Consider the following 16,124-nt stretch of genomic DNA (forward strand, 5'->3'; position numbering starts at 1 on the left):
ATCTAAGGATATTTTTTAAAGTACATTTGTTTATTTACTTATTTTGCTTTTGAGATAGTATGTAGCTCTGGCTGTTCTCGAACTTACTATGTAGACCAGGATGTCCTCAAATTCACAGAGATCCCTCTGCCTCTGCCTCCTGAGTGCTAGGATCAAGGTATGTGCCACTATGCACGACGTATTTGCTTATTGTATGTTCATATGTAGCTCTGGCTGGGCTGGAACTTGCTATGTAGGCCAGGGTGGCCTTTAGATCTGCCTGCCTCTGCCTCTGCCTCTGCCTCTGCCTCTGCCTCTGCATCATGACACCTATTTGTTTTAATTTATTTTACTCTCTGGAGACAGACAGTAACCATCTTGAAGACGTGGAGCGGCTTTGAACTGCATTTTCCTGATGACTGATGTTCTTCACTTGCTTTTCTTGAATTTTTTATGTTTTTTTGACAGGGACTCACTGTGTAGCCCAGGCTGACCCTCTTCCTACCTCAGGCTCCTGGAGGCTGGAGTATAAATGTTCAGCTTTCCTTTTTTTTTTTTTAAACAAATTTTTATTTTTAAATGTGAGTACCATTTTTTGTTGTTGTTGTTGTTGTTGTTGTTGTTTTGTTTTTAACATGGCTTAAATTCCTGGACTGGAGCGTAACTCGGTGCCAGAGTGCTTTCCTAGCATTTGAAAGACCCCTGACTCCATTCCTCTCACCCCAAACCAAGTAACAAAACAAATACTGGCGTGGTGATTCGGGATTGTAATCCCAGCGCCTGGGAGGTAGAGACAGGAGGCTCAGGAGTTCAAGGCTACTCTCAACTAAACACCTAGTTCTAGATGGCCTGGCTACATGAGATCCTGTCTCCAAACCACTCTTCCAATTAAAAAAAAAAGGAAAAATGGAAACAAAACAAAACACCCACTACCTGAAACAAGACTTACCTTTGCACCCTAAATCCTTATAGAGCTATTCAGTGTACATATAATTAAAAGCTTATAAATCTTTAAAAATAATTTATTTAAATTTATTTTATGCATATTGGTATGAAGATGTCAGATCCCCCTGGAACTGGAGTTACAGACTGTTGTGAGCTGCCATGTGGGTGCTGGGAATTGAACCTGGGTCCCCTGGAAGTGCAGTCAGGGCTCTTAGCTGCTGAGCCATGTCTACAACCCTCTTTTTTTTTTAATGCAAGATCCAAGATCTCATGTAGCCCAGGCTGGTGTCAAACTTACTTCACAGCCAAGAATAATTTTGCATTTCTACCCCTTGCCTCTCCCTCCTCTTGAGTGCTGGAATTACAGGTGTACCCCACCAAGACTGGTTTATGCAATGCTGGGGTCAAACCCTGGGCTTGCGGCATGCTGGGCAAGTGTGCTGCCAAGTGAGCTAGCTGCATTGCTAGTCACTGTTTGTTTTATAACAGGGTCCTACTCATTAGCCCAGGCTGGCCTCAAACTGGGTATAGATCCAGATTAATCTTGAACTCCTGGTCCTTCAGCTTCTGCTTCAGCTCCTGGGATTATTTGTTTCAATTCATAGACTTTATTTGCAGGGTGTGGTGGTGGTGGTGGTGCACACCTGAAATCTCAGCCTTCAGAGGAAGGAGCAGGAGGAGAGAGTGGCTAGGTCTGGGCCAGCCTGGTCTACAGAGTTGAGACCTTGTCTCATGACTCTTCCTACATGATATGAAATGAAATAAAATAGAATTGGTATCTTTTTCTTTTTAAAAGCCTTTTTTGTTACATTTATTTATTTTATGTGTGTGGTGGTGGGGAGAAAAAACGTGTGTGTCACCATGTCACGTGGAGGTCAAAAGACAAATTGGGGGAATCGGTTCCTTTCTTCCACCACATAGGTCCCAGCACAGAACTCGGGTTGTCGGGTGTTGGGGGCAAGTGTCTTTACCTGCAGCCATCTCTCTGCCCATGCTTTGCTTCTTACAGACATGCTTACTTAGGCCTGCAGGAGAGTTTCTGACAGTGCAGGTGGTCCACCGGTCCCTTCCTGCCCTGTATCCCAGTTAGTATTAGTATCTGATATTTGAGGGCTGAGTGCTGACCATTTCTCTTAACTGACTGCCATTGACATTGGAACCTACTGTTTGGGTTTACAATAACGTATAACGTCCCTATCACACCCCCATATATGGACTCCTTTCCAGGCTGGAGTTTCATAGTAGCATGGTTGTGTGTGTGCGCTTTGTACTTTGGGGGGCACAGGGTTCAACTCCTAGCATCAACCCTCCCCACAAAAACAAAACAAAACAAAAACTAGAGATATTCTTGTTCCTGGTTCCAGGGAGGGCAGGAACCAACTCTCTCTCTGTCTGTCTCTGTCTCTCTCTCTCTCTGTCTCTCTCTCTCTCTCTCTCTCTCTCTGTGTGTGTGTGTGTGTGTGTGTGTGTGTGTGTGTGTGTGTTGTTCCTGTGGAGCCCCTGTTAGCAAAGGATTAAAATACATATCTGTCAGGAATACAAGCCTGGCTTCATTTTTTTTCATTTTGGCCAATGATAGAACAAATAGCCATGTTGTGGCTTCTCAGTACTGTCCCCAACAGGAGGAGAGAGATCTAATACAAACATCCTAATGAATATTTACATCAAATATTTAACAACCAGTCCCGAGGACACAGGCCATGGGGCTGGAGGGATGATCTGGAAGATTCCAACTAAGGCTTGTGGCTGACTTTGAAGGATGAGTGATCCCTGGGGATGAGCCAGCAGGAGGTGACACCCAGAGCCAGCAGTTATTCACCAGCTGGCTTGGGAGGATTTCAAAAACTACTGGGCCAGCTCTACTGATACCAGTTAGAGTAGCAGCCCAGGGTCCAGCCTCACTTCGTCTCCACCCTGCCTGGACTACAGATAGAATGGCAGGAAGCAAAGCCTTATTGAGGAGGACAAATCAAGACAGAAACTTGCCAGGTACAATGGTGTATGCCCTTAGTCCCTGCACTCAGGAGGCAGAGATCTCTGTGAGTTCAAGGCCAGCCTGGTCTACATAGTGAGCCCCAGGCCAGCTAAAGCTTCATAGTGAGACCCTGTCTCAGAAAAAAGACAGTTTTCAAGGCGGTGGTGATGCACGCCTTTAATCCCAGCACTCAGGAGGCAGAGGCAGGTGGATCTCTGGGAGTTCGAGGCCAGCCTGGTCTCCAAAGTGAGTTCCAAGAAAAGATGCAACGCTACACAGAGAAACCCTGTCTCGAGAAAAAGGAAAAAAAAAAGAAAAATAAAAAACAAAAAAAACAAAAAAAAAAAAAAGAAGAAGAAGAAGAAGAAAGACAGTCACTTGTCCCAATTATTCAAGAGATGAAAGCAAATGGATTACCTGAGTTTAGGAGCTCAAAGCTGGTCTGGGCAGTGGGAGTTTGCTACACATTCCCTTTTGGCCCTTTTTGGCTGTTGTTTATTTTATTCACAATCTTGTGTTCTCTAGATTGGCCTAGAACTCATTGTGTAGCCAAGGCTGACCTTTAACTTGGGACCCTCCTGCTTCTACCTCTCAAGAGCTGGAATTACAGGCTTGTACCCTCAAACGAGGTACTCTAGGCCAGTTTGCAGTTGGAGCAATCCCTCTGCTTCAGCCTTCTGAGTGTGGGGACTAGAGGTGTGTGTCATTGTGTCTTGTGACTCCTTTCTCTTAAAAGGTAAACTAATGGAGCAGGGAGATGGTTCATTGGATAAAGTGCTTGCTGGACTAACATAAGGATCTCTGGCACCCAAATAAAATTGGGTGTGGCCAGTCTGTAAATGTCAGCTCTGATAGACAGAGACAGATAGATCCTGGGGGCTTGCTGGTCAGCCAGTCTAGCCAAAGCTGTGAGCACTGAGTTTAGTGAGAGGTCCAGTCTCAGTAAACAAATGTAGTGGAGAAGCGACTGAGGCAGACATCCAATGAAGAGGGAGTGTCCTTGCACACGTGTGTGCGCACACAGGGGTATACCACACACACCAAACTAATCGTTTCAATATGTAAACAAGATAATTAGCTTTGGTAATCTGTGGAGAGGAAAAACTATCAAACATTGTGTCTTCTGCTAACAAGAATTCACTTGTTGGTGTCCTCACCCAGCCCTGGCCCGCCGAAGGCAGGATTGTCTGTGAACACCAGGCCGTGGAAACCTATCTGTTGAATTTATGGCAGATTTGACCTTGAAACAGGCTCATGCACCTTCCACGGCAATGAACTGCCCTTCTGTGGGCACTCTCTCTTCATTGGTCAAGTAGTCACATTGGTGGTGCTGATAGAAAAGCTAGATGTAACCCCGAGGGCCTCCTTAGAAAAAGGCAGCCAGCTGGAAGCAAGTCAAGAGGAATAGCCTGAATCTTTGACAACAGAGCTGGCCTTCTGAGCTAAGCAAAGCTTCCAGGTTCAAGTGAGGGTAGACATTGTGTGTGTGTGTGTGTGTGTGTATAGGCAATGAAGAAGATCAGGCTGACCTTGAACTTCACAGTGATCCTTCTGCTTCCATTCTGGGAGGACAGGCCTTCTACACCAGGCCCACCAGAGAGTTACCATCTCAGTCCAGGCAATTTGAACTCAGAATAAGAACAAATAAATGCCCAACAGGCAGGCTGGAGTACTATAATGGAAATCTCCAGAAAACCTAAAGGTTCAGAGCCTCCTTGATTCCAAACACATTAGGGCACACATGCCCAGCCCACGAAGAGAATTTTATCAGTCCATTGCCCAGAGGGCTAGGACAGGTGACATGCTGGTAGCCAGAGGCTAGCCATAAGATTTCTTCACAGGGTGTCACTACCTTGGTAATGTTCATGTATCCAAAAGCCTAAAGCCAGACACGGTGATGCATACCTATAATCCCAGCATCTTAAGAGGTAGAGGCAGGACAATGAGGAAGTTTATGATTCTCAGCTACATAGTAAGTTTGAGCCTGGGATCCATGAGACCCTATCACAAGACAAAACAAGAACCTGAGGCCCGTGGATGGCCATCACTGGTATTGTGCTTGCCTGCCTGAACATGAACCAAGCTCTAGGTTCCATCTCCAGTGCCTCATAAACCTTAGTAATGTAATCACAACACAGGGCATTGGAGGCAGGAAGATCGTAAGTTCGCATAGCAGCGAGTTTAAGGCCAGCCTAGATACGTGATACCCTGTCTCAAACAAACAAACAAACAAACATGCAGGTGGGTGATGAGATGGCTCAGTGGGAAAAGACACTTGCCATGCGTGTCTGGAGATCTGAGTTCCATCCACAGGACCCAGGTGAAGCTGAAAGGGAAGAACTGACTCTGCAGAGTCATGCCCTGACTGCCATGCTTGTTATCCCGGCCCCACATCATACACAATAATAATAATATAACGAAGTAAAAAAAAAAAAATCTGAGGTCAGCAAGAGGGCTCAGAAAGTCAGGCACTTGCTTCCAAGACTGATGACCTGTGTGGTGGAAGGAGAGAGCCAGCTCCGCAAAGTTGTCCTGTGACCTCCTCATGTGCATCCCGCCAAGTGTACACCCATACCTATACACACATACGACAAACAAACCAACAAACAAAGAAATGCTAGAGGAAAATTTCAAGTCTGACACACAAGGTGGACCAATCTTGAGAACCTGCCTGGTCACACGAACAGAATGATCAGACTGAATGGCTGCCAGAAGGTTACACCAAGTCACAGAGTGTGCTTGGGGTGATGCCCCTGGCACAGAGAGGTGTGTGGCAGCCTCAGACCCAGAGGACCCTGGGCACCTGTCTCTGATGTCTTCGTGTCTTGGGCATTAAGCATATAGTGCCCAGCCAAGTCACCCTGGGCTGCGGAGATATCATGTGGTAGACTGCAGCTCCAAACGATCCTGCCAGCTTGGTCAGCCTCTCTGAGACTCCATTATCTGTAAAGTGGAGGAAATCAAACCTCAGTATAAAGATTGGACGTCATGGGCTCAGAGCACATCCACAGAAAGCTAGTTGGTTTGGTCTGTTTTATGCTAGGGATTGAACCCCGGACCGTAGGAATTGAACCCTGGGCCAGACAGCAGGCAAGCACTGCCTCTGAGCCACAGCCTTAGGCCTCTTTTTGCCTTTTATTTTGAAACAGGGACTCACTAAGTTATGAGACTGGCCTTGAACTCTCTCTGTGGCTCAAAGAGGCCCTGGTTACCCTCCTGGCATCCCTAGGCATTTTGTTTGTTTGTTTGTTTGTTAGGTCCAGGTGGGGGTGTGTGTGTGTGTGTGTGTGTGTGTGTGGTGTGGTGTGCGTGTGGTGTGGTGTGGTGTGGTGTGTGTGAGAGAGAGAGAGAGAGAGAGAGAGAGAGAGAGAGAGTAGCTCTGGCTGGCCTGGTGTAGATCTGTGGGCCAGGCTGGCCTTGAACTCAGAGATCTGTCTGCCTTTGCCTCCTAAGTGCTGGGATTGGTGGCATGTACTATCACATCCAGCTCCTGTTTGTTTTCTGTGTTTGCCTGCATGTATGTTTGTGTACCATGTGCATGCCTGGTACTGGAGAAAGGCAGGAGAGGATGTTAGATCCCCTGGAAGGCTAGAGTTACAGATGGGTGTGAGCCACTGTGTGGGTGCTGAGACTCAAATCCAGGTCCTTTGGAAGAGTGGACAGTGCTCTTAACTTGCTGAGCTGTCTCTACAGCCCTTTGTGGTTTGTTTGTTTGTTTGTTTTGTTTTCAAGACAGGGTTTCTCTGTGTAGCCCCGGCTGTCCTGGAACTCACTCTGTAGACCAGGCTGGCCTCAAACTCAGAGATCCACCTGCCTGTGCCTCCCAAGTGCTGGGATTAAAGGCATGCGCCACCACAGCCCGGCTGTTCGTTTTTGAGACAGGGTCTTATGTAGCCCAGGCTAGCTTCAAAATTGATAGTAAGTACCCAAGGGTGACCTTGAGCTCCTGCATCCAGTCCCCCAGTTCTGAAAAGGCCACCGCCACCATGCCCTATTTTGTGATGCTGAGGATTGGCCTTGTGCATATTTGGCACAAACATGGTACCATTGTCTTTTTTTTTTCTTTTTTTAAATACAGGATCTTACTTTTTGCCTAGGCTGGCCTGGAATCTATTATGTAGCTCAGGCTGACCTTGAACTTGCCTGGAAGCTCTTGCCTCTGCTGCTCAAGTGCGGGGATTCCAAGTGTGAGCTGCCATGTTGGGCTTAATTCAAAGATCTCAAGGCTTTATTTTTGACTCTACCTTTGGGCAATGCTTTGGCCTTTAAGTTAGAACAAGTGTCCTTATGGGCTGAGCAAAAGTGACTGGTTTTACAGGTAGTGAAGGACTGACCAGCGCAGAGACCAAGAAGAAAAAGTGAATAGGTAGGTTCAAGTGTTTTCCTTCTCAAGTGGGGATGGGAAGGTGATAAAATAAACATAATAACTAACTGGGGGCTGGGGACTCCTCAGAGGGTCCCGGCCCTCCCTGAGGATTTATAGGCCATCAGTGGTTGTGGGGACAGCAAGAGACACTAGTAGGTGCCCATGCTCCTATAAATAACCCTTGACCCTTGCTCCTGTAAGCAAGCCTGATGAAACGTACTGGCTCACACACATACACGCAAAAGCCATGAAATTTTAGAAAGGAGGCTAGCTGGGAAGGGTGACAAGCTAGGAGAGCAAAAATATGATCAAAATACATTATACACATGCAGGAAGTGATCCAAAACAGTTTTAAAAGAGAGAGAGAGAAAAAAAAAAAGGACTCTCGGCTACTATTTTATTTTATTTTGTATTTATTTTTAAGAGATGGGGTTTTGCTATGTTACCCAGACTGGCTTGACTTCCTGGTTTTTAGCAATTCCCCTGCCTCAGCTTCCTGAGTAACTGGGATTACCGGGGTGCTGCTGCCCAGTGAGTTACTTCTTTGGAGCAAGGATTAAGGTAAAAGGAAGTTCACTATCTCGCTGACTCAAACTAGTCCCTGTGGGACATGCCTCTGTCCCAGATTTCTCCTGCTTCCTTGGATGATAAGGCAGATAAGTTGGTTTGAGTCGATGGCGTGGAAATTGAGCTTGGTATTCCCCAGCGCTGAGGCTTAGTCAAAACAATGGCCTAGTACAGATTTAACTTTCTCAAGTTTATTTATTTATTTTAGACAAGTTCTTCTGTAGTCCAGGTTGACATTGAACTCCTGATCCTCCTGTATCCGCAACTGGAGTGCTGGGATTATAAGCATGCACTGCCACACACAGTATCAGTTTACCGTTTTGAGTCTTCTCTCCTCTGTCTTCCCAGCTTCTAAGCACCCGGGAAGCCCCATACTTTTGAGACAGTGTCCCAGAAGCATCTGGGCAGAGCCCTGTTCTCCTTCCAATCCTTCCAGGTTCAGGGACCATTTGGTCTCTTCTCATCTGGGTCTTCCTTCATCCTGTGAGCTCCACCCAGGGCCAAGTCTCTGAAAGCAAGGGGCTCACTCTGAAGGAAGAACGGAAACCTGAGGCTTGAGGGAGCTGGAGGTTCCCAGGTTGGAAGCAGGAAACTCGCAGACTCCTGAGACGGAGGTGGTGAGTGCAATTCTCAGAGCTGGTCCCTGTCTTTTTTGTTTGTTTTTGTTTTGTTTTGTTTTTCGAGACAGGGTTTCTCCGTGTAGTTTTGGTGCCTGTCCTGGATCTCGCTCTGTAAACCAGGCTGGCCTCGAACTCACAGAGATCTGTCTGGCTCTGCCTCCGGAGTGCTGGGATTAAAGGCATGTGCCACCGCCTCCCGGCTGATCCCTGTCTTTATCTGTGGGCTAAGGTGGCAAAGTCACACTCCCTGTCCAAGGGGCGAAGGGTCTCCTGTCAGGCGCTGGTAGACGGAGGCCTGTGCCCCACTTGTAGGCTGCGCTTGAGCATGGGCACTGTGCTAGCGACGCACACCGCTTCTTCTGACCTCCTTGACCTGCCAGCTCTCAGGGGTGACTCAGCAGCCCTTGCCTGCTTTGTACCAGCTGCTCCTGCACCCCGCCCTGTCTGTAGCTCTTAGTGGATGTTCTCAGGGGAGCAGCAGTGGGCAGACTTGGCAGGCCAACGTAATACACTGTGACAGAGCAACATCCTGGAACTACGGGGCCTTAAGGCCCCAATTGGGACTTGTATGTCAGGGACGGATGGAGCTGAGGGCCTGCCGGTGCTGGCTTCCCAGAGTGGTAGGGTAAGAGAAGCCTCCTTGTGTGACACTTCCACTCTGCCCCAGTACATTGCCCCCATATACAGTTGGTGTCCAATAAATGTGTTTGTATCATAACAACAAAATGTAAATGCTAATTAATAAGAAGCAGGAAACTTTTCCCTGGCTGAGGATGTAGCTCAGTGGTAGACCGCTCGTCCAGTATATGTGAGGTCCTGGGTTCAAGCACAAGGAGGGAAAGAATTATCCTAGCACTTGGGAGGTAAAGGCAAGGAGGATCCATGAAAGTTCAAAGTCAGCTTGGGCTACATAGCAGGTTTTTTTTTTTTTTTTTTTTTTTTAATCTGAGACAGCATCTCCATATGTAGCCCTGTAGTCCAGGCTGGAACTTACTATATAGACTAGGCTGGCCTAGAATTCACAGAGATCCTCTACCTCTGCCTCCTGGGTGCTGGGATTAAAGGTGTGGGCCACCACATCTAGCTACATAACAGGTTTTAGGCCAGCCAGGGCTACCTAGCAGGCTCCTGTTCCAAGCCAAGTCAAGCCAAACCTCTGGGCTGATGATGGATGGAGTGCTTACCTAACATTCTAGAGGCCCTTGGGTTTGATCCCCAACACTGCATACTCTGCATACACTACATACACTGGGATGGTGGAGGCAGAGGATCAAGGGGTCATCTCAGCTGCATAGCAAGTTTGAAGAAAGCCTGGGCTGCATGAGACGCTCACAAAACAACACAAAAAAACCCCACTAAACCAAAGCAAAGCAACAAGGACCAGAAAGGGAGATAACGATATAAAAAAAGATAAAACAAATACTTTTAAAGCCTGGCTGGGTCGGCTGTTAAGGATTGAATCCCTTCCTTCCCATTCAGAACAGTGCTATGACGACTCAACATGAACATTTGTTCTCCTGTGTCTTTGACCAGAATGAAGGCTTGTGGCCGCAAGGGAGGATGGGAAATGTAGTTTTATTGTAGGTGCTCCTGTGTGGAGCTAAAGGGGGTTCTGAAGAGGGCTGAGGTGAATGATGATGGGAGTAGCCATGAGAAGGTACCTGACACCTGCTTGCTACCATAAGGAGTCGTTGATGAACCAGCATTCCAGGCAAAGTTGGGTGCAGGCAGAAAAATCAGGCACTGGAGGCTGAAGGGTACTTGCCCCAGGTTGGGGTGCTTGTCCAGTGTTTAATAGGAAGAGTTGTCCTTGAGATGGCTGAGCCCAATGGACGGTGGTGGCCCACGCCTTTATTCCCAGCACTCGTGAGGCAGAGGCAGGTAGATCTCTGTGAGTTCGAGGCTGGCCTGGTCTACAGAGCGAGTTCCAGGAAAAGCGCAAAGCTGCTCAGAGAAACCCTGTCTCAGAAAACCGAGAGAGAGAGAGAGAGAGAGAGAGAGAGAGAGAGAGAGAGAGAGATGGCTAAGCCCACATTTAGTAACATCCAAAGTCCCCAGGCCACCCAGGAAGGCCAATGCAACCAGAGAGAGTTAGGCTGGGGTCTAACTGAGGGATACTGGTGGGAGAGAGCCTCTCCTTGAGACACTTTGAGGGGCCGGGCTCTCAGGGACGAGAGGGCTCCAGGTGGCAGTTTGGAAGAGTGGTGCTCTGGGCCAGGACACATCGCTGTGGCCTGCGGTGTTTGGTGGCAGTAGTGGCTGACCTCTGGGGTCTCCCTTCAGAGAATTATACATAGGAAGTAGTGGTTTCCTTGGGACTTGACGGAAATCCACCATATAAAACCGAAACAGGCTCCAAAGCTGCACAGAGAAACCCTGTCTTAAAACAAAAACAAAAACTCAAAAGTTAGCTGGGCAGCAGTGGCGCACGCCTTTAATCCCAGCACTTGGAGGCAGAGGCTGGTGGATCTCTGTGAGTTCGAGACCAGCCTGGTCTACAGAGGGAGTTCCAGGACATCCAGAGTTGTTATACAGAGAAACCCTGTCTCAAAAAACCAACCAACCAAACAACCAACCAAACAACAAAAAACCAAAGCCATCAGGAACTCTGCTGCCAGTGTGGCTCACGGTTCTTGGGCAAGATATTTTTTCAGTTCCCTGAAAACTGTAGCTTCCAGGAGATGGAGGTAGGGGTGTTTTCTTTTTACATTTACATTTTCTTGCACGTGTATTAATCTATGTTTTCCTCGTAGTCCTTAGCAATGTGGACATCTAGATGTGATAGAGTATGAGTTAATGTAGTAAAGTCAATGTGCTCTCCACTTCCAGATCTTGGTTCCTCTTCTCACTGAACATGGTTTTACCCACCTGTGGTCGGAGCACAATGACAAATTCTGGGCTAGCCTGGGCTACATAAGGAGATCCTATCTCACAGACCCAAAATTCAACGTGTCACAGAAGATAATATGGCGTGGTACCTCACTCATTGTGAGGCTTTGGGATTGGGGGAGGCCAATTCTGCTGGGCACCCTGGGAAGCCTGGAAGGGCTTGACTCTAACAGAGACCTTTTGGGTCCTGCTCTGCTAGCCGTTCTTGGATCCTGATTATCCTGCAGGCTGGCTGCACACTAGTCTCGCTGTTTCTGCCTTCCTCTTGAAGTCTGTTTCTGCACATTATTCTCACCAGCCCTGTTTCGGTACCACCCCCAGCCATTGGGATCTTTCCGGGTTCCATGCCTCTCACAAGGCGCCCTTTGTGAACATTTCTAATAAATGCTTTCCCGGGGCTTCCTGGAACAGTATAACCAGGCCAAAGGCCCCAAGGGCTTCATAGCTCTTAATGCCTATGCGCAGATCGAGAGGATTCTTCATTTATTTACTTAACTTACTATTTTGAGGCTTAAATTTTTACTTTTATTTTTTTATTGTTGTGTGTCTGATGGATGGGGAAAGGTGCATGCATGCTGTTTTGTTTTGTGTTTGTGGAGGTCAAGAGGACAGTTTTACGGGGTTGGTTTTCACCTTCCATCTTGAACTCTGGTTAGCTATTGTTGGTGAGCTATACTGACCGACTCATCTTGCTGGCCCCATTTGTTAAATTAAAGTGTTCATTACATTAAATATATTTATTGAGAGAGAGAGAGAGAGAGAGAGAGAAAGAGAGAGAGAGTGCACAAATGCCATATTCCTGTGGAAGTCAGAACACAACTTTTGAGAATCCATTTTTTTTCCCCTTCCACCATGGGCTTTGAGAATTGAACTAGGTCATAGAGCTTGGGACAAACACTCATTAAGCTGTTTCAATGCTCCGTCCCTCCTTTGAGACTCAGTCTTTGGACTCCTGCATCCACCTTCCAAGTTCTGGGCTTAAAGATGTGTGCCACCATGCCTGGCTCTAGAGGGCTTTTATAGAGGATTTAGGTACCCACTGATTTGGAAAAAAAAAAGTGATAATCCATTCATTGTGTATACACACACACACACACACACACACACACAAACTCACACACACCCATTTGCACACACATCTTTCTTGAGAGGTTGTCTCTCGTATCCTAGGCTGGTCTCAAACTTGATATGTAGCAGAGGATGACCTTGAGCAGTCTGGTTCTCTTGCCTATATAGAATGGAGCCACCGTGTTCTGTGGAGCCAATCTGCCAGCTCTCTTCAGCTCCTCAGAGTCCTGCTCACTGCCCACTTCCCCACTTGGCTCCGCAGCGGAAGTGGGAGCTGCTAGCGGGAACTGGAGAAGAGAGTTCAGGGGCCTGTGTGTCTGCAGAAGGGAGAGCAGATTGCAGGCGGTTGGAAGAAGGCTGGGTTCCTGAGTCAGGTCTCCTTGGTCAGGAGACCTGCTTGCAGACAAGACTGTTGCCCCAAGTGCTGTGTGATCTGTGTGCCTGCCTCTTTCTCCCCAGGTCTTCTTTTCCCCATTGGTACAACGACAGAAGGGGACTGATAACCTGGAAGGGCCCGTGCCAACAACGTGCTGAGAGTCAGTTCCCCACGTTGCCTGGGGGTTAGCTGCTACTGTTCCTGGGTGTGTGGGTCTCATTCTGCTCAGCCCCAGGGTCAGTTGCAGAAAGCTGTGAGTGGGTTTATTGTCCACCTTGATTTTCCTTACCTGGGGTGGAATGTGGTGGAGAGGGCTGGGTAGGGTGGGGCGGCTTCTGCTACTATAATCCTCAGTGGGTTTCTCCAATTCTGGCTCCTTTCCTGTTCCCTTTTCTAGTGGCTGTAACTTCCCCCACCTTTTTACGCTTTTGAAAAATTACATTTGCTTATTATATTATTTGTGTGTGTGTGTGTGTGTGTGTGTGTGTGTGTGTGTGTGTGTGTGTAGGCACACTCATGTCATGGTGGCAAGTGAGATCAGAGGACAGCTTGCAGGGGTTGATTTCCTCTTTTATCCCGTGGGTCCCAGTGATTGAACTCAGGTTTTCAGGCTTGGCCGCAAGCAACTGGACCCACTGAGGCCAGCTTGCCTGGCCCATCGGGCTTTAACAAAATGCCATCAGACTACATTAACGATAATAATGAGTTTCATTATGACATTTCCATGCTTGTGTATAATGCATTTGGTCATATTCACCCCCTGTCTTGTCCCTGTCCTGCTGATCTCTTCTTCTCAACTAGCCCCCTGACCTCCATGCCTTTGTGTATATGTGTATGTGACCCACTGAGTTTCATGAGGAGCATGGGTGAAGAAAATGTCTCCCTTCACCCAGCAGCCATTACCTGCCTATAGACCCCCTATGAGCACCACCCACTTCTTTGTTCTTTTGACTGAAGGGTCTCTCTATTTCCATGAATTTACTCCCTAGCTCAGGCTGCATATGATGGTCCTCCTATCTCTAGCCTGAGATTACAGGCTTGAGCCATTGTGCCTGGCTTCTTTTTTGGTTTTTGTTTTTTGAAACAGGGTCTCAAAACCTGTAGCCCAGGTTGGCCTGGAACTCTAGATCCTCCTGCTGGGATCACATGGGATCATCTGCCATGCTAGCTTGGTAGTGACTTTTTTGTTTGCTTGTTTGTTTTGTTTTTGAGACAGGGGCTCACTGGGTAGCTCTGGCTGATCTGGAACTCACTCTGTAGACCACGATGGCTTTGAACTCACAGAGATCTGCCTGCCCCTGCATCCCAAATGCTAGGATTAAAGATGTGCATGCCTCATCTCAGCCTAATAATAAAACAATTTAAAAATCGATTTTATTGCTAATTATGTGTATGTGTCTGCGGGTGGGATGTGTACATGAGTGCAGGTGTACGGAGGTGTCAGATCTTCCTGGAGTTGGAGTTACAAGTGGTTTCGACACCCTCCCCCCTCCACCTTACCATGGGTGCCGGGAATTAAATGCTAGTCTTCTGAAAGAGCAGCAAGTGTTCTTAACAGCTGATTGTTCCCACCACCACCCCAAAACAATTTTTATAAACTTATTTACTTTCTGAAACAGAGTCTTACTCTGTGGCTTAAGGGGCCTGGAGATCCTGCCTCAGCCTCCCAGTGCTGCGACCGCACGCACGGGATGCCACACCCGGCATGAATTCTTGTTTTCATCTTCCATCAGTCACGAGTCCCTGTTCTGCAGCATCTGTTCTTTCTGCTAGCCACACAGGTTACCTGAAAATAAATTTTTATTTATGTTTTCATTCATTCATTCATTTTACTGCTTACACATTCAGACTTCCTCCCTGCCTTCTCTTGAACACTGATTCAGAGACCTTGGAGTCTATCTTGCAACAGAACTCCTCAAGATCACATATAAAGGCTTCTTTTGTTTGCTCTTTTCTGAGTCTGGATTGATAACGGCAGAATGGGAGGTGGTGAACTTCAATCCTGAGTGTACCTACTTTGGCAAATCTGTAACCTGCTTGTTCTTTCTTTATTAATATGGAACAGTTCACAAATTTGCATGTTATCCTTGTGCAGGGGCCATGCTAACCTTCTCTGTTTCTCTGTGTTGGTCCTTTTTTTTTTTTTTTGTCTATGTGTTTGTTCCTGATTCTCATCTGTCAAAATGGGAAGAGTCACAGTCGATGGGGCCTAGAGATGTAGCTCATCGGGTAGAGTGCTTGTCGAGCATGCATGGAGCCCAGGTTTGGTCCCTGGCATTAAATCAAACAAGTATGGTGGTGCCTGTGATCCTAGCACTCAGGAGGTGACGGCAGGTGGATCAGGAGTTAGAGGTGACTGATAGCTACACAATGAGGTTCAAGGGCGGCCTGGGATACATGCATTTTCACCACAGCCAATTGTAGACCTCCTTGGATTACAGGAGACCCTGTCACAAAAAAAAAAACTAACAACCACTATACAAGGAAGGCTGAGGCAGAAGGAGCACAGGCTCAAGGCCTCCCTGGAGAATTTGGTGAGCCCCTATTTCAAAATAAAAACTAGGGGCTGGAGAGATGGCTCAGAGATTAAGAGGTTAAGGACCTCTTCCAGAGGTCCTGAGTTCAATTCCCAGCACCCACATGGTGGCTCACAACTATCTGTAATGAGATTTGGCGCCCTCTTCTGGCTTGCAAGGACACATGCAGGAAGAACACTGTGTATATAAGTAAATAAATAAATCTTTAAAAAAACAACTAAGGAGTGGGCTGGAGGAAGGGGTACAGCTTAAAGGTAGAACATTTGGCTAGTAAATAAATCTTTAAAAAAACAACTAAGGAGTGGGCTGGAGGAAGGGGTACAGCTCAAAGGTAGAACATTTGGCTAGCAAGTATAAGGCCTTGGGTTCAATACCCAGGACTGCGAACAAACAAAATCAATCCCCCAAACATTGCTCTGAGGGGTTGAGGCAGGAAGTTGTGGATTCCAGGTCTGCCTGGGCAATACAAGGTCATAGTGACACTGTGTCTCAAAGGCAAATATTGTCCTCCAAAGGGGTACAAAATAGTGAGACTTCAAAAGATGATGGGGCTGCAAGAGGCAGTGCTGAGCTTGGTATTGGCCCTGGGATGGATTCCTCACCTTGCAAAGGGACCGAGACACGTTAGATACCGTATAACTCCTGACCTTGATTTAGTCACCAGATAGGCTTTCCTTTTACCACCTCACCCGCGCCACCCGCGCCTTGCCGGGCCAGCCCTTCCCAGCCCCGCTCGCACCCTCCCTCCCCGCCGGCACGCTGCACGACGCTGAGTCAGGCTGCGCCCAGCTAGGGCGGGGCC

At 47.5% G+C, this 16,124-nt stretch overlaps 1 pseudogene; it reads right to left on the reverse strand.

The window, feature by feature from the left end:
- Nucleotides 1–14,835: 14,835 nt before the first annotated feature.
- Nucleotides 14,836–14,908, reverse strand: LOC118570140 (annotated as a pseudogene).
- Nucleotides 14,909–16,124: the final 1,216 nt, after the last annotated feature.

Source organism: Onychomys torridus, chromosome 18 (assembly GCF_903995425.1).
Source record: "Onychomys torridus chromosome 18, mOncTor1.1, whole genome shotgun sequence".
NCBI classification, from domain to species: domain Eukaryota; kingdom Metazoa; phylum Chordata; class Mammalia; order Rodentia; family Cricetidae; genus Onychomys; species Onychomys torridus.